This window comes from Canis lupus, chromosome Y (assembly GCF_048164855.1).
Source record: "Canis lupus baileyi chromosome Y, mCanLup2.hap1, whole genome shotgun sequence".
Classification (NCBI taxonomy): domain Eukaryota; kingdom Metazoa; phylum Chordata; class Mammalia; order Carnivora; family Canidae; genus Canis; species Canis lupus.
Genome location: NC_132877.1, coordinates 2,580,254 through 2,604,077, shown reverse-complemented (window position 1 = coordinate 2,604,077; position 23,824 = coordinate 2,580,254). Strand labels below are relative to the sequence as shown.

Below are 23,824 nucleotides of genomic sequence, written 5' to 3'. Positions count from 1 at the left end.
CACAGAATCTGTCTTCCACCTATGCTCATCCCTTCTCAGTGATGTCTCTGTAAATCACTCTTCGGTCCACTTATGTTTCCCACACCAATGCCACAGCCTTTTTTCCTTTAGATTTTTAATTAATAGGCTCCTGACTATGCTGCGTCTCTGCTCATCTTCTACTTTTTCTCTCTATCCTGCAACCATCATGAAGTTTCCAAATCCAAAGTGTCTTCCTGTCACTTTCTCAGTAAAACTCATGAGTAGTATCCCATGACCCTCAGGATAAAATCCAAAATTTCTATGCTATTGTTTACTACACTTGTGAGTGTTCTGCTTTTCCCCAAATATGCAGAGACACAGATGCAGATCAATGCACAGCTAAGCATTTGGCGGATGCGGCTCAGAGATGGACACGTACAGAACTGCACGAGATGTTCTGCTGAGGTAAAGTCTCCAAGGGGGACACAGAGGGATTAACCCACCCTCCAACACTTCTGTATCGATCCCGAGTGAGGGTGGAGAAGAGCAAAAAGACGCAGAAGTGAAAACCAGGAGAAAGCGCCTGTCTGCTTCAGTTGGCAGTGCCTGCCTCAGGGCTGCTATATGTAATTTCTCAGTTAATTACCCTCTACTGTCAAGGGAGCTTTTGAGACATGTAAAAAGTATCCTGTCTGCTTCCGAGTAATAGATATTCCCAGATGTGCGTCATGCAAAAAAAAAAAAAAAAAAGTGAGAATCACACATTCATCCATTAAGGGGCACAAACGATGTGTGTGTGGAGGGGAGGGTGCAGGTATTCAGCCCAGAGGCTTCCTACACACCTGTCCACGGCACGGCTCCATTCAAACACACATACCTAATTTGCGACCTCACAAACAAAGTGAAAGAATCAACCTTCTTAAATAAAAATGTAACTTTCTGAAATAAAAATCTACCTCAGTTTAACCAAAGCGTGGTTGCAAGGAATTTTGTCTTTACAAATATCGTCCAGCTAATCGATGCAACAGAATGACACAGATGGACACTCATTATTTCCCAACCTTTAATTGGTGACAACTGATGACAGTATCAAAAAAGAAAGAAAAGCAAGTAATGGTAGCTCGCAATGGAAATATATTCTTGCCGAAGCAATCGAAATCTAATCAAATCAAACCTCTGGACCAACTACTAATTCACAAGGAAACGGGAGACCGTGGGATATTACAGGGCACTTGAATATACAGTCAGATTGTGGGAAAGACCCTGTTTCTTCAACAAATGAATTGTAAGGGGGAAACAAAAAGACACAGTGAGAGTCTATATTTATAAGAGAAAAAGAGAAGTGCCAAATGATTTCAATGCATGGAACATAGTTGGATCTTATTAGAAACCATAATTTATATTATGATTATATTAAACTGTTAGTAATAGTGATAATAATAACTTATTACACAATTTAGGAAATTAAACACTAGATATTCTGGGTCTTAAGTATGATGCGTCACATTTTAAGTCTGCGAAGGAATTGCAGATTTGTTTTTACATAAGTCCCATGTACCAACAAGAATTGCAAATATTGGGGGAGCCTGGGGGGCTCAGCAGTTTAGCGCCACCTTCAGCCCAGGGCCTGATCCTCTGGAGACCTGGGATCGAGTCCCACGTCGGGCTCCCTGCATGGAGCCTGCTTCTCCCTCTGCCTGTGTCTCTGCCTCTCTCTGTCTCTCTCTCCTGAATAAATAATCTTTAAAAAAAAAAAAAGAATTTCAAATATTTACATACGAGTGATGAATGCTATTGTTTATTACACCTGGTATTGGCTTTAAAATAATCTGGGTGAAAATAAATTAATTAATTAATCTGGATGGAGAGGGAAGAAATAGGGGGGTACAAGTGGATAATGATGAATAAAGTTTAGCCAGGAGTTGAAAATTAATGAAGCTGGGTGATTAGTGTATAGGCACTCACCCCATATAAAGCTTTTCTACTTTTCAATTATTTTCTATTAAAAAAGTAATATATATACACACCCATATATACATATGTATATGTTACATATATAATATATACATATCTATGCATAATATGTACATATATAAAATTATACTACATACATATGTTATGTATAAATATATACATATATACATGTATAAAGTTAGCATATAATATACTGTGAAAGTTGTGAATCAAAGTCACCAATATAGGGATCCCTGGGTGGTGTAGCGGTTTAGTGCCTGCCTTGGGCCCAGGGCGCGATCCTGGAGACCCGGGATCAAATCCCCCGTCAGGGTCCCTGCATGGAGCCTGCTTCTCCCTCTGCCTGTGTCTCTGCCTCTCTCTCTCTCTCTCTCTCTCTCTCTGTGACTATCATAAATAAATAAAAAAAATAAAACAAAAAAACAAAAAAAACTAAGTCACCAATATAAAATATGATACAATTATGTAATCGTAGGTTGCAATATATATTATATTTATATTATAATATAATGATATATTATATTAAAATATAATATAATTATGATATGTATTTATAATTTATAATTACAACAATATAACTATATGATATTATGATTATGTTATATATTATAATGTAACTTACATATTATAGGTAATATGTAACTGCATATTAGTACTATAATTCAAACACCTTATATATAAAATATATGATATTAACACACAAAAGAATATAATATCTATTTATTATATCTCTATATATATCTCTATAATAATATATTTATTATTATTATATAACCTGAAAGATGTAACTCAGCTGCCTGCAATTTGAAACAAAATGCTTTCGTCCACAAAGAAACATGATTTTGTAGAAACCTTGAAACCTTATGCTTCTGTGGGATAACGTTGAAACTATGTATTCAGTCTCCTTATAGGACGAAAAGAACAGGCAAGTGTGGCAACCTATGAGTGAGTTAGCTTTGAAACTGCACCCTGGTACTTAGAAGTTTGTTCTGGAAAAGAAAACTCAGAAAAAGAAGAAAAGCACACGTTGGTTGGGTGTTTTATAGTAAACCAACCAGAGGATAGAAGAATTAAATCTCAGCCTGTAAAGCAGTTTAGGACGCTGGATGGGCCTAGACCCCCATCCTCCAGAACTGTGAGACGGTGAATTTGAGTCACCCGCTTTCTGGTACTTTGTTGTGACAGTTCTAGCAAAGAAAGACGGACTGGATTCCACGACTGGCACGTGGGACCACTGAGGCTGGGTTTGGGACATGTCTGACTTGGCTTGAACACCTATGGAGCAGAGAGGCCATATGGTTATGCCCATGAGGGGGTCCAAGAGCATGGTCACACCTCTGGAGGACCTCCTGGTTCCTCACACATGTCCACCTCAATTCCAGTGCTCATGCATCCCTCAAGTATCAACGGATGCAGAGGCCATGGAAGCTGAGGGAGATGTGGCTGCTGGCTTACCACGGTGAGGCCGGCAATGGGAACATGGTGGCCTCCAAGGGCCCAACCCATGTCCCCATGAAGAGTCCTTGCCGTACCATATCCATGTCTGTGTTGCTCCGTGCCGTCACCAACCCTCAGCAAAGACCCTATTCCTAATCATGTCACGTCCATGGCTACATGCAGGCCAGCCGTGGCCAACCAAAGATTGTAGGGTTCAAGGTGAAAGCAGAACCCAAGTCTCACAGGGGATGAGCCATTGACAGAGACAGCAAGACCCAAACCCGTGGACATGAAGGAGACGCAGCGTCCACGAGTGGAGAATGAGATGAAGGTAGTCTTGGGGCTCAGGCGAGGTCTACGTGAGGAGAACCCCTATCCCTGCAGAGTGAGCACAGCAGTTGTAAATCATCACAAGGCTGCAAGAGTCCAAACGACATCGGATGGGGGATCCCTGGGTGGCTCAGTGATTTAGCGCCTGCCTTCAGCCCAGGGTGTGATCTTGGGGTCTCGGGATCAAGTCCCATGTCGGGCTCCCTACACGGAGCCTACTTCTCCCTCTGCCTGTGTCTCTGCCTCTCTCTCTCTCCCTCTGTGTTTCTCATGAATAAATAAATTAAATTTTAAAAAAAACAACATCGGACAATAAAGGAGCACAGCTCAATTGTGCGTTGGGTTTGAGCAGGAGAATGATCTCTCTTGTTCCACAAAAGGGAATTTAAAACACAGTCCATACATACGCTGGTGTCACCTTACAGTTTTCTCTGACGATGAAAAATACCTTTCTGTACGCAGTTTTCCTTCATGTTCTGCTTTCTTGTAACACATTCTTTGAGGTTCCTGCTTCCCTTTTTTTTTTTTTTTTTTTTTTTTTGCGTTTCGGAGGCAATTAAGAATTTGGAAAGAGAAAAGACAAAACCCGTTTTACCATAAGTCACTTGGAATTATGAAGTGTGAGTTTGATAATTTAAGTAATCTTCTGAGTTTTACATTGATATATTTACAATAAAAGTTAATCCAGGTTGGGTGCCTGGGCGGCTCTGTTGGTTGAGGGTCTGCCTTCAGGTCAGGTTATGATCTCGGAGTTTTAGGATGGAGCCCCCACATCGGACTCGCTGCTCAACAGGGAGCCTGCTTTTCCCTCTGCCCCTCCCCCACTCGTGTTCTCTCTCACTCAAATAAATAATCTTTAAAAAAGTTAATCCAGGTAATTACTGTTGTACTATTCTTACTGTGAGCTACATGTTTTTCCTTTCACTCTTGATTTCAGTACTCCTGTAGATTAACCCACTAAACCTTAGAGAAATTGAAATAATCCACCAGTAATACTGTCCCGTGTTCCACTTTACCGAATAATCCGTTTTCCTTACTAATGTCACTGAATATGCCCACTGATCATTTCAAGGACTGAGTACACTTATATTCTAGATCCTGCCTATCATTTTAACCTCATCATTAGCAAAATGTTACCTGCTTATGTGTAAATATTTATGGCTATGTTACATGCATCGTGTGAACCGTGGTCACTATAATTATTATGTGAACACACTGCATTCCTATATTGAGGTGTCCCATTTTTTTTTCTTTTATCTTTTTTTTTTTTTGAGTAACAGCGATGTGCAGTCTGACATGACTTGACAGTCTGTTTTATTTTTGTTTTATTTTTTTTTTAAGATTTTATTTATTTATTCATGAAAGACACACAGAGAGAGGCAGAGACACAGGCAGAGGGAGAAACAGGCCCCATGCAGGGAGCCCGACGTGGGACTCGATCCCGGGTCTCCAGGACTACACCATGCGTCAAAGGCAGACGCTCAACCACTGAGCCACCCAGGCGTCCCACAGTCTTTGTTTTAAAGTCTAGTTTTGGGCAGCCCCGGTGGCTCAGCAGTTTAATGCTGCCTTCAGTCCAGAGCGTGATCCTGGAGACCCGGGGTCAAGTCCCACGTTGGGCTCCCTCTGCCTGTGTCTCTGCCTCTCTCTCTCTCTCTCTGTGTATGCCTCTCTCATGAATAAATAAATAAAATCATAAAAAAAAAAAAGCTGAAAACCCAACTCCGGCAAATAAGGAAGGAACACATGTAAATGAGTTGATGGATTCATAATTTAATGGAAGAACATTTTAAATGGTAGAGCCAGTTCCAAGAGCATTTAGGGCAGTCAGCTAATTATGGAGGCTGGAAGGTGTTCATCAGGAAAAGCATTTAGAAAAACAAGAATATTAGAATAAAATGGGTAAGCTAGGTACAAAAAAAACATTAACGTTGGTGTTCACTTTCCTGTGAGACAAATGAACCTAGGATGTCACAAGATCTGTGATGTAACCAAATGGTAGATAGCAACGTGAAAACGAGGGATGTTATATTAGATGTTCCTCTGGAGCGTCTCACGAATACACCTGCGTACCCTGTTCATGCTCACTTCTCAAATCAGTGCAACAGGCGTCCCTGAAACCATGAATCCCTGGGTTGGTCCTCAGAGGCTCATACTTCCCCAATACAAATCATGCCAAAGAGGGCTGCGCTTTTTATGTGTTGCCCTTTAAGACTGTGGAATAGAGGGGCCCATGGCGATATGCATTTTTTTATTTCGTAAAAGGACCCTGTGAGGGTAAGATACCTGGTGGTTGAGTTTCGGCGAGGTGGGCCTGGATTATGAGATCAACTCACACACAGAGAAGATGGGGCCCTTACTGCATTGTGCTGCCCTCAGTGCAGAAGCCTGTCCAAGCACAGCAAACACACCCAGCTCAGAAATGCGTGTGCTGAAGGCAGCAGCAGCAGTATTAACACAAGGCCTGAATCTCTTTTTTGTTATTAGATGCACGCTCAGATACACACGTCACCTTGACAGGCTTGCAAGACCGTTTCTGTGATTTATGCATTAAAAAAATGCTATGTCTCTGTTGGGCACACAATACCCAGCAGGCATCCTGTGCACAGTGATTATTTTGCATGTGGTCTTGGTAAAACTTTTGGAGTGCCAGGAACCCAGCTGTGTGCCCATAAGAAGGTGCATCCTCAGGAGAAGGGGTGGCTGAAGGGGTTCCTTCCACAGAAGGCCCATTGTGTCCACTTTGGAAACTTTCATCAAGGGCCATATGCTTGGGATCCCTGGGTGGCGCAGCGGTTTAGCGCCTGCCTTTGGCCCAGGGCGCGATCCTGGAGACCCGGGATCGAATCCCACTTCGGGGTCCCTGCATGGAGCCTGCTTCTCCCTCTGCCTGTGTCTCTGCCTCTCTCTCTCTCTCTCTGTGTGACTATCATAAATAAATAAAAATTAAAAAAAAAAAGGGCCATATGCTTGCAAAATAGAAACCCCAACCACCACATTAAAGAGGCAAAAAGTGGGTGTTGCCTGCCTGGCTCACTCTGTAAACCATAGGATGCTTGATCTTGGGGTCGTGAGTTCAAGCCCCACGCTGGGCGTGTAGTTTACCTAAAAATCATAAAAAGATAAAAGAAGTAGAACATATCAAGAAGATATGGAAAAGAAACATATCAAAAATATAAGCTGTGTATATATAAAGTCTTATGCATGTGCATGTATTTACACATGTGCAAACATATTTATATATGTATTTAGGATTATAGTGTGTATATATTCATGTGTGTATTTATATATGTATTTATGGTTTTTTATTTTTTATTTTTTTGTATTTATGTTTTTATGTCTGTATTTATATGTGTATATGTGTTTATGTGTATATGTGTTCTTATGCATATGTGTGTATGTTTATATGCACATATATGTTCGTGTGTACATATTTATATGAATTTATTTATGTTTATGCATAAATATTTTTATATTTTATACTTTTATGTTTTATATATATTTGTATAAAAATGATGTGACATATAAATACATATGCATATGACTCAAAATAAAGGTCAAGTGATTGATGATCTGGAGTTGTTCCAGCCTTCAGGCATGTCTACACTGTCCACCTAATGGAAAAACCAAAGCTCTGTCACATTTACACAAGTGGGACAGAAACCCTTGATTCACCAGTGAGCTTCATGCTGAGGGATTTCAACACACTTGGGTTGGTCCTTCAGCAGACAGGCAAGCGGTGTCCACGGGATGGAAAACACTGGGCATTTCTTTTCTCTGCTGTTTGCACCGATGTACTATTTCCAATGCTAAGAAAGTGCCTGCGGGTCACAAATGATTAGCTTCACGGAGAGAAAGGGAAGGGTGGGTGCTCTCAACACAGCACGCTGAATAATCCATACAAACATTAAAGCTAAAATAAAAATAAAACTGATAACATAGATTATAAAAATAGAAATACATAAAATATAAATAAAAATATAAGACCTCACCAACGGACAACTCCGGGCAGTTCTCTGCAGGGCCCGTGAGAAGCAGATCCACAAAATGGTGTGCATTCCTCACACTTAGTAACAAGTGCACTTCAATCAATGGGGTGGACATTTTCATGGTAAAATTACAGTCTTTTTTTTTTTTTTTTTTAAGGCAACTCCAGATGATTGAAATGCAGGTCAACAAAACATTTGTACATAATGAGGTAGGCAGGATTATTGGGATGATAATATTTTTAAGAAAAAAACCTTTGGCCTTTGTGAACCAGGGATCTTAAAGCCATATTGTCATGATAATGACTGTTAATGGACTCTTTTATAATGATATATCAAAATTATAGAGGAAGGCGTGTCTGCAAAGATTCTCCTAGGGACAGTTAAAATAAGGGAAGACAGGAAATATTACAGCTTTCTAATCTGAGGCAAATCACTAAAGATAATTTTATTATGGAATCTATGCACATGCAAAATAATACTTAAAAGAAGAATAATGATGAGACAAAAGAACCCCAACATCATCTTGAATGAAACAAAATTTATGCAAATTTGTATACATGTGTATCTTGCTGCCTAAAGTTAAAAAAAATACACAAGTACCAATGCTTTATAAAAGCACAGAAACAAATATATCTGATTTCCTTTTTTTGTTGCTATTTCCCCTTTTCTATGTTTGCAAATTTTATTTTTTTTGTTTGCAAATTTCATAGTCCAGTATTTTACACTGGAAAATAACACAAAGGAAAAATGCATTTTCTCCCATAGATGTTAATCATGCCACAGTGGAACCATTTACAACTGTGATAGACCTCCAGGAAAAAAAAAAAAAAAAGATTTAAAAATCTAAAATAATTAAAAGTTTGGCAGTCTGATTTTTGGAAGGAAGAAAAAGTAAATATTCCTTAAATGCTGCTGAGCATCCTTTCCTTTTGCATTTTTGAGGAAGTCTTCTAGCAAGATTCCCCAAATTTGTGGAACGGCACTCGGAGAAGACAGATTTGCTGACCTCCAAACACATCACACGGCTGCTCAAATGAGTGAGACATCATCTGCTCTTAACCAGAGGCAAAGTTGTTGGCTACAGATATTATACAATTATACAATTCAGAAAATTATACGATACGTGGCATTCGAGGAATAAGACTTACTGTCTTTCCTACGCGGGAAAAAAAATGATTAGAAAACGGATTTGTTTTTGTGAAACTGTAACCAAAATATTCGAGCGGATGAGACAGAGCACAAATAGCATTATAATCTATTATAATACAACTCTCCTGTTCGACAAAGTCATCGGGAAAGGATATTTGAATTTGGGGCGATGCACAATGTCATTTTCTTTATCATGTTTTCTGAAGTATTCACACCTCACTGAACTCGACTTACATAAGCGAACTTGTTTAATTTGAAGCAGAAGCTCTTGGAAAACGAATGATCGTTTATATCTAAATTCTACAATTATCATGAACCCAACCCATTCAAGTGAGCCTTGAACCAGTGCAACGTTTTTCTTTTGTGCAACACTTTCGAAACATGACTATACTTTTCATTGAAGCAAGAGCTAATTTGTTTCGTATTTACGTACATTTTCCAACCAATCTGCTTTAAATTTACAAATTGCATTAACGAAAGGACCCATCATCCGCAGGTCACGTCTCTTGCACTTGAATCGTGTGCTCAACCCGAAATGCAAAGACTCCATCAAGTTTCCTTTGCATCGTCTTCGTTTTGATCCGTCGCTCTTGTTCCCGTTATATAAGGAGACTGAACACTGAGCCCGGGTTCTTTGGTTTGAGAAGCGAGTTCATGGGGCAAAAGGGTCAGATTGTTTTACAGAGAAATCGTTTAAATCATGTTAATTACAGAGAAATCACGTAAATCCACCCAAGGGGAGAACTGTGTAGACAAGACAGTGTTTTCTCATCTGAGACTTCCGTCCTTTGGAACGAGGTCGACTGTGACCATTTCTACTGGGTGTATCCCCGTCGCATGTGAGCACTGATCCAAAGAGACATCCAAGACCATGGAGAGCTCCCCTGAAGATCTACCCGTCAAGCACCTACAGTGACCCGTGTTGACACCGGAAGGAACGTGTGTTCCCCATAACTACTCATACCTATGAATAGGACCTGTTGGGGACGCCTGGCTGGGTTGGTCCAAAGACCCAGAGACTCTGGATCCTGAGGTCCTGAGTTCGAGTTTCACACTGGGCATAAAGATTTTTTAAAAAGAAGAAAGAAAAGGAAAGAATCTGTCACTGTATTCAGTTGACATTTGAACCAAAGAGGCAGAAATAATCTAATAAAGCCCTTTCCACATGTCCTCATTGGTCACCAGACTTTTCTATCACCCAGGCACCAGCCATGGTATCATGGGCTCACCTGGTTCATCCTCCACGTGGTAAATCCATACCTGTCGCCAGAAGCATGGAGTTCCCTTTAATCACACCAATAATCAGACACCAAGATTTGGGTACTAATTCTTTGATTTCTGCTATCATGTCATTGCTACTAACTCTTTCCATTGTGGTGAGCTTTGATCTTGTGGGGTTTTTTTCTTTCTTTCTTTTTTTCTTTTTTTACAAATGAAGAGTCTGTATAAACATTTTTTTCCTTGAAATTTGGCCTGCCAGTATTTTTAATATTTTTTAATTCTGTTTTCTGTTACATGGAATGCCTTGGTTCCTGATGACATCACTATATCAGGTTGGGTTGTCGCCAACATAAGCATTGTTTCCTCAATTTCATATAAGGTTAGATTCCTGGTGTTGGTGTTGGTAGTACTTACGTTTGGTTATAAAGAAAAACAGTCTTGGATTTAATTTTATCAACATATAAAATAACATCTAAATACAAAATGAACAAGAATATGAAATAAATTTTATGTGCAAAAAAATTTTTATGTGAAAGTCAAAACCTCAAACAGGTGTTTATGATCATTTTTCTTTTTTTAAATTTTATTTTTTTTAATTTTATTTATTTTTTTTATTTGACAGACCATGTGCAGGGGGTACAGAGAGAGAGGCATACTCCTGGCTAAGCAGAGAGCAAGACACGGGACTCAATCCAAGGACCCCAGGATCATGACCTGAGCCAAAGGCAGATGCTTCACCGACTGAGCCACCCAGGTACCCTGATTTTTCATTTCTTTAATCCAGATTTTTTAACTAATTAATTTTTTTCTTATGTCCATAATCTTACTCCAGATTTTTCATGACATGCCTCATTTATTATAAGATTTTGTGTTGCCAAAACACAATATAAACAATTATTTGGAAGATGGGAGCGTCACTATTGCTTGAATAATTCTTGTTTCAGTAAAAAGGCATTTTGGGAGAAAAATAAGGATTAATTGATGAATAGAAGTCTGTATTTCCTGCTGTCCTTCTGAGTATGTGTTCAGGTAGCTCTATACACGTGTGTTTTGCATGTAGACTTACAAGTATACCATCATTCTTTACAGTCTCTGACTTTTAAAATATTTTATGATAATCATTACCACAATCATGATGCAGAATAGTTCTGTCATCTTGACATCTTGTTTCTGTGTTTTGTTCATACTCAAACTTTCTCCCATGGGCACCTTGAGCATCCTTTTATTGCTTATTTGCCCCATATCTATCTTCTTTGATGATGTGTATGCTCCAATCCCTTATCCATTTATTATTATTAATTGGGTGATTTGTTGTCTTTTTATTGAATATTGAGAGTTATTATGCATTCGACATTCAAGTCCTTTATGGGATGTTGTGTTTTACAAATATGTTATCTCAATCTGTAGCTTTTTTTTTTTTTTTACTTTCTTAGCAATGTTTTTTTCCTTTGTGGATCATACTTTCTAGGACGTCCCATCTGGGATATATTTGTCTAGTAAATTCCTACTTTAGAGACTTTTTGGTATCAACTGGCTGGGAAGTGGACAAGATGATAAATATCCTAAAAGAGTCAGTAGGAAAGTGTTGACAGCAAACCCACAATCGACTTCCTTCCCTTTCATGCAAACATGCTACACACAGACCTCCTGGTAAATGCATTCATGCTGTTTGTTAGTGAAATATTTCTTATCTGTAGAGGAAGGTGGGAAGGTTGTACCTGTTTGGCTAAGATTGTTTATGATAAAGAGCTAGAATCAGTGAATTTACCGGGCGGCAATTTAGGAAAAATATCTCACGACCTGTGTAACTATCAGAGTATAGAATGATATTCAGGTGAACTAATGGCAATCTGTAACACTTGACTGTGTCAGATAGAAGAAATGCTTTTTTAGGGGCACCAGGCTGGCTCAACGGACTGAACATGCAACTCTCGATCTCAGGGTTGTGAGTTCAAGCCCCATGTTGGGTTGTAAAGCTTACTTTTTAAAAAAATGCATTTAAATTCTATTTTTAAGGAGAAAATTTGGGAAACATGATTTTGAGCTTCCAAAATCATGGTAGAATCTCACACATTAGAAATATGCACATGAAGAGGGGTGCCTGGGTGGCTCAGTGGTTGAGCGGCTGCCTTAGGCTCAGGTTGTGATCCCGGGGTCCTCGGATCGAGTCCTACATCGGGCTTCCTGCAGGGAGCCTGCTTCTGCCTCTGCCTGTGTCTCTGCCTCTCTCTCCGTGTGTCTCATGAATAAATCCAATCTTTAACAAATAAATAAAAATTTTTAAAAATTAAAAATAAGCATTAAAAATAATAATAATGAAAGAAGAACAAAGAAAGAAATATGCACATGAAGAAAAATATTTGTGAGAAAGACAACTCCCGGCAATATACAAAGTCTTCCTGGCTAGATGGCATTGCAGGAGCTCTAAAAACAAAGGATGCTCTCCTTGTAGATATGGCAAATCCATGTGAAGAGTACGGCACCCTGTTGCCGACCTGCAAATTCTTTTCTCTTACCCATTCCCTTTACACCTGCACCTATTGATTCAGAAACTTGGGACAAATAAAGAAGTTGTGAGGTTTGCCTTTAATTGCACATTGATTGGGAGACTGCCCCCAGAGTCCATGCATTAATCCAAATTACCTGGCATCCTTGTTTCCCTGATGAGGCAATGCTTTCACATTATGGCTATCAGAGATTCTGAGAAAAAAATAAACCCACAAAAACAGACATTAGCCGCACTCATGTTAATAAATGAGCTCAGTATAAATTATGAATTTGTAAAGTAATTTTTCTAAGAATTAAAAATTATTATCTATGTCCCAATGGTATCTAAAAGAATCTCACTCTCATTAGTAGACATGTTCGTATTTATTGACAGAGACATTCATGTACATATATTCTATACATATATACACAAAAGTATATTATTCACATAATATATTTTGCTTATATATATAATTACTTTGGATTTTGTTTGTAAGACTACTTTGTATTTTGTGTATATATAACGTAAGCCTGTAATTATAATTTTGAAAACTTGTGAATATATGTTCATATATAGATAATATATATTATATACAATAAACACACCCATATAAATATGCTTGCATAATTATGAATATATGTTTTTATGTTTATTATAATTCATTTTATATATAACATATAATTAAAATTATACAATATGTTGTATAGATTGTGTAATATATAATTCCATAATATAATATATCTATATAACATATATAATATATATAATATAATAAGTATAATTAAAGTGTACATTATTTATAGATAAATAGTATATATAATAATATATAATAGTATATATAGTAATAAATAAATGTTGTATATTATACATTTAATATGTATATTTTCACACACATCATATCTAATATATAATAAACATACACATATAAATATATGTTCATATAGAATCAACAAATATTATAAGTGTATTAAAATAAATTATAAATATATATTTTAAATAAAATTATTAAATATATATTTATTTAAATATATAAGAAACCTACATAAATGTTCATAGGTGTACATATAATTCACACATATTTCTGTATAATTATAGTAAGGTGCATAAATTATATATAAGCAATATAGCCTAGTGTATATATTATAGTATATATATATGTTCCCATATATATAATAGACACATACTATTATATTATAGTAGAGTTTATGTATTAAAGGCCCAGGATCTGAATCCAAATTAGAACATACAGTTTCTGGAAATGAGTGTAACAGAGCAGTTATGTCAATTATACCTATTGTGCCACATGATTATAAATTAATTATTTGCAGATTAACGTGATCTGTAAGGATTGGGAACTATATGCATAATCCTGAAATAAGAAGCCAGCATCAGAGAAAATTTGATAACATTTGGGAAAGTTAAAGGCCAGGAAATAAAACATACACCAACCTGACATCTAGCTTTTGTAGAAAATGTTGCAAGTACCTGATGTGAACACCCACAAACAGAAGGATGTGGTTTTCTGTTAGGAAGGTGGATTGATCCTCAGATATAAAGAAAAGTACAGCCACACATAAGAATAAGGACCTTTAAGAAATGACTCTCTTAAAAAAAAAAAAAGAAAAGAGAGAAATGACCCTCTTCAGGGCGCCTGGGTGGCTCAGTGGTTGAGCGTCTGCCTTTGGCTCAGGTCGTGACCCCCAGGTCCTGGAATCAAGTCCCACATAGGGCTCCCCGCAGGCCTACTTGTCCCTCTGCCTGTGTCTCTCATCAAATAATAAGTAAAAATCTTAATTTAAAAAAAAATGACTCCCTTTCCCTACTCTGGGGATACAAAAATCCCTAGGGCCAGTGTACCATGGTTACTGTACATGCTCAAAGCAGGGGCAGAAAACAATCACAAGCCATAAATAAATACGGACGAGCCTCTCTACCTTCAGGGACTTGATTTCGTAAAACAAGAAATAACATTCTGGAGTCAACTGACAAAAACGAACAACTTGAGCATGCCCATCCATCTCCTGTGCCCTTGCTTAATTTATAACTCTCGAAACCAAATGCGGGCAACCCCATATTTCTTCTAACTCTGTGGTCTCCTGTGATGAGAAAGCTCACCACACTTGTCAAGGAATCACACATTTGCTGTTGGGAAAAAATAAAAAGAAAGAAAGAACAAAAACAACAAAGAAAGCCATAGTGAGCCACAGCTTAGCATTCTGAATGGTTACGAGCCCCATCCCCAACTTCCATTGGCAGAGGGTGTAGATCCCGTCGTGCTTGGTTTCAGCTTGGGGTTTAGATCCAAGGACAAGCATGACGAGCATCCTGCGTGGCCAAGCGTGCCACCCACGAATGTCCACACCATCCCTGGTCAGTTTCACCTAGAAAAAAGGGCTAGTCTTTGTTTCCATCGTTCCATTTAGAGTATAATTAAGTGGCTTTCAGGTCCAAAACGGGTTCCATCACGCTTTCTTTGGTGAATCTCTTAGCAACTGAGTCTAATTAAGCGTCCAAGACATAAGGCATTAAAATATTTGTTATGATACCTGGTAGACATATAACCTTCTCTCCTTCCCTGGCGAGACAAATGTGCCCAAATGTACTTTGCATAACAATTTGCATCCACGGGTACACTTCCACAATCAGAGAGCACGCCATAAATTAACACGCCACGCTTTGTCAACATAATTGGTTTGCCATTTTGCAAGGTGGCTCGGGGCTATTAGCTCACAAATAAGGAAAACATTATTTTTGTGCATGATATCAGGTTACAGAGCACAAATGTACCTGCGCGTCCCTATCCCTGCTCAGGGCTTAAATGTTTGACTTGCACGTTGGGAAGTGAATTTTATGTTTCTGGGTGGGTTCCAATGCTTGCAAAGGTGTTTATACAAGAGTTTATAAAGGTGGTATTCAACGCATTTCTCTGAGAGGCGACTGGGTGGTGCCGTCGGATGAGAGTCTGACTTCGACTCAGGTCACGATCCTGGGGTCTTGGGATCGAGCCCTACATCAGGCCCGCCTGCTTCTCACTCTGCTGCTCCTTCTACTTGTTCTTTCTCTCTGTCAAATAAATTAATTAAACATTTATTTTTTAAGAGAATTTTTTAAAATATTTTATTTATTTATTCATGAGAGACACAGAGAGGCAGAGACACAGGCAGAGGGAGGAGCAGGTTCCCTGCGGGAAGCCCAACGTGGGACTCGATCCCAGGACTCCAGGATCACGCCCTGGGCTGAAGGTGGCGCTAAACCACTGAGCCACCCAGGCTGCCCCAATAAAATGTTTCAAAGAATAAAATAAAAGCATGTTTTTCTGTGCCCCATCCTCCAAAACTTGTTGCACAAAGAAATGGATTACAGGTACCCTTCATATTCATTAGCTGCTGGATCACATAAGCTAGGAGCATCTGTAAATCCCCTTCTGGAAAAAAAAAAAAAACTCATAAAAATGATATTTTGTTGCATTAGGAGCCATGTGTTGCATTACCTTCGGTTTAATCAAACTAACACTAGAAATACGTCATCTTTGATCTCTTGTACTACTCACATTGATGAAGACCATATCCACAACGCTATAATAGGCTGAATCATGAAACTGCCATTTGTATAGGTCAGAAATGACAATTTCCTTGTGGTTCAGCTGGATAATTGACACTCAAATCTATCCTCAGATTTGTTGGTCTGGGTAAAGTGCCACTCTCGGTTGCTGAGAACTTGTGATTGGCATCATAAAATTTTAATCAGGATAATACGGCATTTTGGTTCTGTTATGCCTTTCCCCTAAAAAAGAATCGGGAAAGCCTTGGGGAAAGAGATGGTTTACTGCCTTTTGGGAAAATTAAGCCCAATTCTTAGAAACATGCATACCGCAATTTAAAAACATTTACTAGACTGAAATATCAGGGATGTTCGTGTAAACCTATAATTATATGAATTATCCAAACTATAAAATGATAAAAATATTGTCTAAAAAGCTATCTGTACCAGCTTTAAGCGACAGAAGAAGAAAGCTTATTTAAGGGAACTGGTTCTTGGTGACCTTAGAACAGTTGATCCCTCTGGTTACATTTCGAATTTTGATTATGAAGAAAGGTTATTTCAAAATCAATTGAGGGCACTTGGGTGGCTCAGTGGGTTAAGTCTCTGCCTTCAGCTCAAGTCATGATCCCGGGGTCCTGGGATGAGTCCCGCATCTGGCTCCCTGCTCAGCAAGAAGTCTGTTTCTCCCTCTCCGTCTATCCCTCATCCCTGCTTGTGTTCTCTCTCTTGCTCTGCTCTCTCTCAAGTAAATAAATAAAATCTTAAAAATAAAAAAAAAAGAAAGAAAAAGCAAATCAATGTAGTCATGTATGGCAAAGAAGTATCTGAATCAATATTGCACGGAGAAAATAAAATCAGCCTTCTGTCTCAGAACGTCCATGCTCTTAGATGTCCACGTTGAATTTGTCAAGGTGGGAAAGAATATGAATTAAGCAATGCCCTGAATTTATTTTTTTTTAATGCCCTGAATTTAAAAGGGTTAGTGGAGTATAAACGAACAGTTGTCTTAGCAGTGCATTGTTTGGGTTGGCTTGCGTCTCGCCTATAAAATCTCTTACAGATACAGCTGTGGATGATGCGCCGTGGGCGTGTTTGATTTTATAATTACCGCTGTTTACCTCGCATCATGCTTAGTTTCACATTGCCAAAGGCCAGGTTTTGGGATTGCGTGCACCAGAAGGGATGGTAGGAAGGTTTAAGAGCAGATGGGAGTCTTCAGTCCAGGCGTGATCCTTGAGTCTCAGGATCGAGTCCCACGTCGGGCTCCCTGCGTGGAGCCTGCTTCTCCCTTTGCCTGTGTCTCTGCCCCTCTCTCTCTCTCTGTGTCTCTCATGAATAAGTAAAAAAAAAAAATATATATATATATATTATATAATATATATATATATATATATATATTTAAAAAAAAGAGCAGATTGGAAAGACAAAGTATCATGGCATAGAAGCTCTCATTGAACGCTACTCTGTTTCCCCGTGTGTCTGCTTCAAGAAGAGAGGTGGCCTTCCTGATGCCATTGCAAACATTGAGCTCTCAGAAAACAAGTTCACCACAGAGCTCCTTGTCAATTCTGCTGGAGGGTCACTGGCCACTTCTTTTTGCTTGAGAAGCAACAGATTGTACACTTCCACAAGCATGTGTTTCCATAATTTAAAAAAAAAATGAAATTTCATAATATGGCACATGGCATCTTCCTGAGAACTTTCTCTGGAAAATGAGACATCAAAATGCTGGACCATGGTGGGGGTCACTTTTGGAACTGGCTAAACTGGCTTACATCACCACCAATTCCTGAGAGAGGACCAAATGCCTCAAGTATCCCTGCAATGCTTTAAAAAAAAAAAAAAGGCAATAATAAATGAGATGACATTAAACTAAAAAGCTTCTGGAGGTAAAGGAAATAATCCACAAAATTGAAAGGCAACCTATAGAATGGGGGAATGTAATTGCAAGACATCTATCTTGTAAGGGGGTAATAGCTAAAATATATAAGTCAGGGCATCTTAGTGGCTCAGTTAAGCATCCAAATCTCGAATCTCGGGACCCCTGGGTGGCTCAGCGGTTGAGCGTCTGCCTTCAGCTCAGGGCATGATCCCAGAGTCTCAGGATCGAGTCCCACATCAGGCTCCCTGCATGGAGCCTGCTTCTCCCTCTGGCTGTGTCTCTGCCTCTCTCTCTCTCTCTCCATGTCTCTCATGAATAAACAAATTCTTAAAAATAAAAGTAAAATTTTTTTTAAAAATCTTGAATCTTGGTTTCAAGTCAAGTCATGATCTCAGGGTCATGAGTTCAAGCCCCGTTTCAGGCTCTGTGCTTGAAACTCTCTTGCCCTCTCCCTCTCTGCCCCTCCCTCAGCTCATGTTCTCCCTCTCTGTCAAATAAATAAAATCGGGATCCCTGGGTGGCGCAGCGGTTTGGCGCCTGCCTTTGGCCCAGGGCGGGATCCTGGAGACCCAGGATCGAATCCCACGTCAGGCTCCCGGTGCATGGAGCCTGCTTCTCCCTCTGCCTATGTCTCTGCCTCTCTCTCTCTCTCTCTCTCTCTGTGACTATCATAAATAAATAAAAATAAAAAATAAAAAAAAAACAAATAAATAAAATCTTAAAAATAAAATATATAAGGAACCCATGCAACTTAACTGCAAAAAAACAAAACAAAACAAAAACAAACCATGATTAAAAAGTAGGTAAAGGAAGTGGTGGCAGATGGCTTTTACCTAAACGTAATCAAGCAGGTTGTATAATTAAAACCCAGAACCCCTGTGGTCTCGGAGTGCAGACATCATTTGAGATGTTTGTGTGACAAATGCTAGAGTGAAAATCTCCCTCAAACACTGATGGGCATGGTCAGGAGGGACCAGGGAGGGGGTTTTCTCGTTTTCTCAGCCAGTTGAAGCACAAGGTAGTGACATTTCCCTGTAGAACTAGCAGCGTCCTGCTCCTTGTTAGCTTTTATGGGGGAAAAGAGTGCGTGTCTCCTTAGGCTCTCAGTCACTATCCCTGTGTTTGCAAGCTCAGCAATTGGCAAATAAAAATGGTCCTTCAGGCTGGACAAACAGCCTCTTAGGTTAGCATTTCTCATCACCTCCAAAGTTTTTTTTTTTTTTAATTTTTTAAAAAGATCTTATTTATTTATTTGACAAAGAGAGAGAGAGAGCACAAGCAGGGGGAGCAAGAGAAGCAGACTCCCTACCAAGCAGAATGTAGAACTCAATCCCAGGACCCCAGGATCATGACCTGGGTCCAAAGCAGCCATGTAACCCACGGAGCCACCCAGGCATCCTGCCTCCAAAGTTTCAAAACCCACCTCTCAGGCTGTCTTAGAACCCTATGTTCACAGAACATTACATAATTACGTCGCTTGCCAGGAGTTTTACTGAAGTTACATATTTGTGGAGTAGGATGCATGCCTGCAGGTGCATGCATGTGTTTCTTAATGTTGACTTCACTAAAGTTTAAACAAATTTTAAACTTGCCTAGAAGTTCCTAAATCATTGAAAGCATTCACAGAGCCCATCCCATTGTTACGAAGAATACTGCAGTTTTTACATTGTACCATCTCCGGTGCATTTACAGACCCAACATTATTTATCAAGGTCTCTCATTTCCCTTGAAATCCATACATACATTCAAGGCCCTCTTCTGCATGGCTGTAAATTCATCCAATTTCCTTGGTTGTATGTTGTTTTTTTTCTTGGATGAGTCTTTGCATTTGTCTTCCTGATGCATGCTGTGGTCTGATTTTAATCATGTGTCCTGAGGCAAGGAGGCCCCTATAAGGGCGGGGATGGAGGGGGAGGACATGCTGATAATCAGATTTATTTGCAAAGCCTCTGCCTCAAGTGTGGCCAAGCAGGGGCTGCATGTAAGCAGGATTATCTCATCACATGGAAAGTGCAGGCAGTTCCGGGGGTCAGTTGCAGTTCAGCTGGGTTTGGGAGCTGAGGGAACGTCGAATCACCAGAGTCCAATTAAATCCCCTAATCCAGTTCTTTGAGTCCCATGGACACTGTTGTGACTGGGCCTCTATGCCCAGGTCAATGGGAACCATAGAGGTCAAATGCCTGACGCCATGCTCACGATGTACACAGAGCTCCTTGGGAATTCCCCCACAGGAAACAAACACCCTGTATTTGGGTTTTCCAGTGAGAAACAGGAGAAGTCAGACTTCTGAGAAGTGCATTCAACACACAGAGCATAAATCATGAAAAGTTCCAGAAACTCTACTCACAATTATTATATTCTCTAGAACCAGGTAATAGAACAAAGAAACGTCTGCAGCTGCATTGTTTCAAAGAGCTTTGAGGGGAACCAGTCACGCCATCTGCCAACCATAGCATGGATCAATCCATTGTGGTGTGTTTGTAGGATAATACACTAGACAGCAGAGAAACACAATGAAGCACAAGACACTTGCAACATCTGCATGGATCCCATGATGTGACGTCACGTGAAAGAGGCCAGAGGTGCAACCCTACTACACGTGCCACCTGCCCTTTTATATGAAATCCAAAGTTTGCACTCATAGGCATCAAGGTTCAGAAAAGAACAAGCAAGCAATTCTTACGGGATTCCAGATAGAGGTCACCTCTAGGGGAAGTGGAGCATGCTCTGGTCCCGGCAATGCTCTCTTTCTTGAAAGGGCGCTCTTTCTGGGTGAGAGAAAGCCGTTCACTTACTGTTCATCCCTTTCTATGAATGCAAGTCTCATGTCATTGCTAAAGTTTACAAAGAAAGGGGAAAAAAAGCCTAAATTGTATACGTAATCTTCATCTTCAAGGAAAATGCAGACAGAACCTTTTATTTTCTGGGCTTGGCAATAAGGAAGGAAACATCCAACAGATTAGAAGCAGGGGTTGAGGCTAAGATCATCACCTCCACTCTCACCACCAGCTCCAGGGGACCATTTTCTCCCATGTGTCACTCCCCACTTCTTGAAGATGAGAGGTTTGTGTACAGTGGACAATTTGAGCAATACCTTAGGGTTGATCACATGGAAACTCTGCTTATCTCCTCTATTTGTGTACATAATTAATATCATATATGTGTACTTATCTCTGTGTGTGATCTACTTATCTTTCCATCCATCCATCCATCCATCCATCCATCCACTCATCCATGCATCCATTCGTCCATCTATCCATCCATCTATTCATCCATCCATCCATCCATCCATCCATCCATCCATCCACTCATGCATGCATCCATTCATCCATCTATCCATCCATCCATTCATCCATCCATCCATCCATCCATCCATCCATCCACTCATGCATGCATCCATTCATCCATCTATCCATCCATACATTCATCCATCCATCCATCCAGCTATTGATCTGCTCTAGACAGATAGATAAATCATAGAGAAACAGATAAGTAGAGACATTTAGACAGATGATAGACGATGGATGAACAGATACAGATAAATGGATAGGCTACAAATAAGATATTCTTTCACTTTGCAACTCTTAGCTTTCACTGGAATCAATTATTCTTTTCAGTCCATGGCTTGATCATGACCATCCTTTTTACAGGAGGCCAGGAAGAAAAAAGAAATTGTCAGTAAGTCAATTCTCTGATTTATGTGTTTTTAAAACAAGCAAACAATTCCGTGGAATTATGTTGGGAATCTTGGAGAGAGTGATAATTCCGAGGGATGCATAAACTGGGAGGGCAGGAAGGGACTTAATAAACCTACAAGAATTTATTGCAGAGTGGAAGAGAAATCACAGGTATGGTGTGTTGGTTTTGCGAGCAAGGAGGCTACTGCACTCTCATTCCTCAAGCTGAAAGAGCTGCATGATTCTCCCTTGACAAATGTATCTGTTCGATGCGCAACATGGGAGCACATTCGCTGCTCAACACCCAAGAGACATAGGAATGAGGAAATGAGCCACAAAGAAACCAACCCCAGACACGTGGCACATCCATGGCCAGGTGGAGTAGAATAAGTCTAGTTCTCTCACCGGCTTTTTGAAATGTGCCCTCAGAGTCATGGTGTCAAACACAAAGAAACACAATTTGCGCCCTACAATTTTGATGGGATTAACTCGGATGAGAACACGCATCTATTGGTATTCTTCAGTGTTCTCTGCTACGTTCTGAATGCTTATGGCTGCTCTTTCTCCTTCCCTTGTCGGCAGGCTTTGTGAGCACAACACACTCATCCCTGAATCCTTGTAGTATTGGCTATCACAACCTGTACCCTAAACGAGCATTTGTTGATTGTACGGTTTCTTACAAGGCACCTGCCTTCAGAAACTAGTGTGTGCGCTAAATGAGGCAGTAGGAGTAGCTTCAATTCTAACTCAGTGAAAATACGAAGGGTCATGTAACCTTTCACTTCTTATTAAAGTTAATTGTTTAAAAAATAGTAAATAAATAAATATAAATATAAATATAAATAAATAAAGTTAATTGATTATGACTCTCAGGTGCCACGGATCTCATGATGGGCATAAACAGAGTTCTCAGTTGGTGTTTGACAAATCCAGGGTGGTTCTTCTATATTATCTACTCTGGCTCTTTCCCAGGGAACCCATAATCATTGCCTACAGGGTATTTTCCTTGTGGACCATGGCTCTTATCCACCCAGAGTCACTAGCATTGTAACTTTGGCAAATGCCAGGATGTACTGTGTGGATATGTGGCTCTTGGAAATAACCTGGGGTTACGTCTCATAATCGAGACTCTGTTAATTAATGCTCCTGGATTTGGGGGGCTGTAAGTGATTGTATTCATTTGCTAGAGCTGCCATAACAAAATATCACAGACTGGGTGGCTTAGCCAAAGGGCACATACTAGTCACCTTCTATAATAACGCAGTGTTAAGAGCTACAGGCAGCCTGGATATCCCATAGGATATCCCCCAAAACATCACGTGGACCCGACACGCTGGTGGGCATCATACCAACAGGCAAGAGCTGGAAGTCATGGGCGAATGCATGCTCCAGGGAGTGGGGCATAAATCCTGGGAAGATTTAGACAAAGCAGGTCTTTTTCCCACTCTGGTCACATTCCAAGCTTGTATTTTTATTATCACTGACTATTAAACTCCAGTTAGCATCATGCGACCATAAAAATAAATTCCCTTTTAAATTATTTCCATTGTAAGACTTTCATGGATTGCAAGAACTGGAAGGGTAAGCAGATAGCATTCAGTCGCCCATGCTTCTCTATAGGTGAATTCTAAAATTAATTAGAAAAAAAAAAAAAAAGGTCATTTCAAAATCAGTTTAGGAGCAAGAGAGAGAGTGGATGATGTTAGGTCATTAAAAGGGGAGATTGAGTCTAGCCGCTCGAGGGCTCTGAGTCTTCCTCCCATGCTCAATGTAGGATACTCGTCAGTGGGTTTGATTCAAAAAAAAAAAAAGATTTTATTTATTTAGATACTTGTGGGTTTTTAAGAGTAGATCACAGTGACAGATGGGATTATTGAGAATAAAGAAACCCCTGTGGGCAAGAGCTGAGGAAAAGTCTTAACGCATGCTTTTCACCAAAGATGTTCCATCAACAGGAATACTAGAAATAGTAGAGGCCTACAAGCACAAATCGTATTTAGAAATGGAAGAGCAATAGTCCAGATGGCTTGGAACTCAACACACGTTAGAGTAACGTCAATCAGATGACTCAGGGCCACCTCTGTGGTGCGGACTTTACGTACCTTGCCTATGCTGCAGAGGCTCTCATACTCAGACCCTCAGTTGGTCTTGTGCTTTCTTTGAAATAAAGTTG

At 39.7% G+C, this 23,824-nt stretch overlaps 1 long non-coding RNA gene across 1 annotated transcript in view; it reads left to right on the top strand.

Moving 5' to 3' along the window:
• The window catches only part of LOC140629041 (uncharacterized), a 308,289-nt gene that overhangs the window by 70,414 nt on the left and 214,051 nt on the right, over positions 1-23,824 (top strand). The window contains exon 3 of the long non-coding RNA XR_012026915.1: positions 10,684-10,815. This is a non-coding gene — a long non-coding RNA (uncharacterized lncRNA). The remainder of the gene's footprint in view (positions 1-10,683; positions 10,816-23,824) is intronic.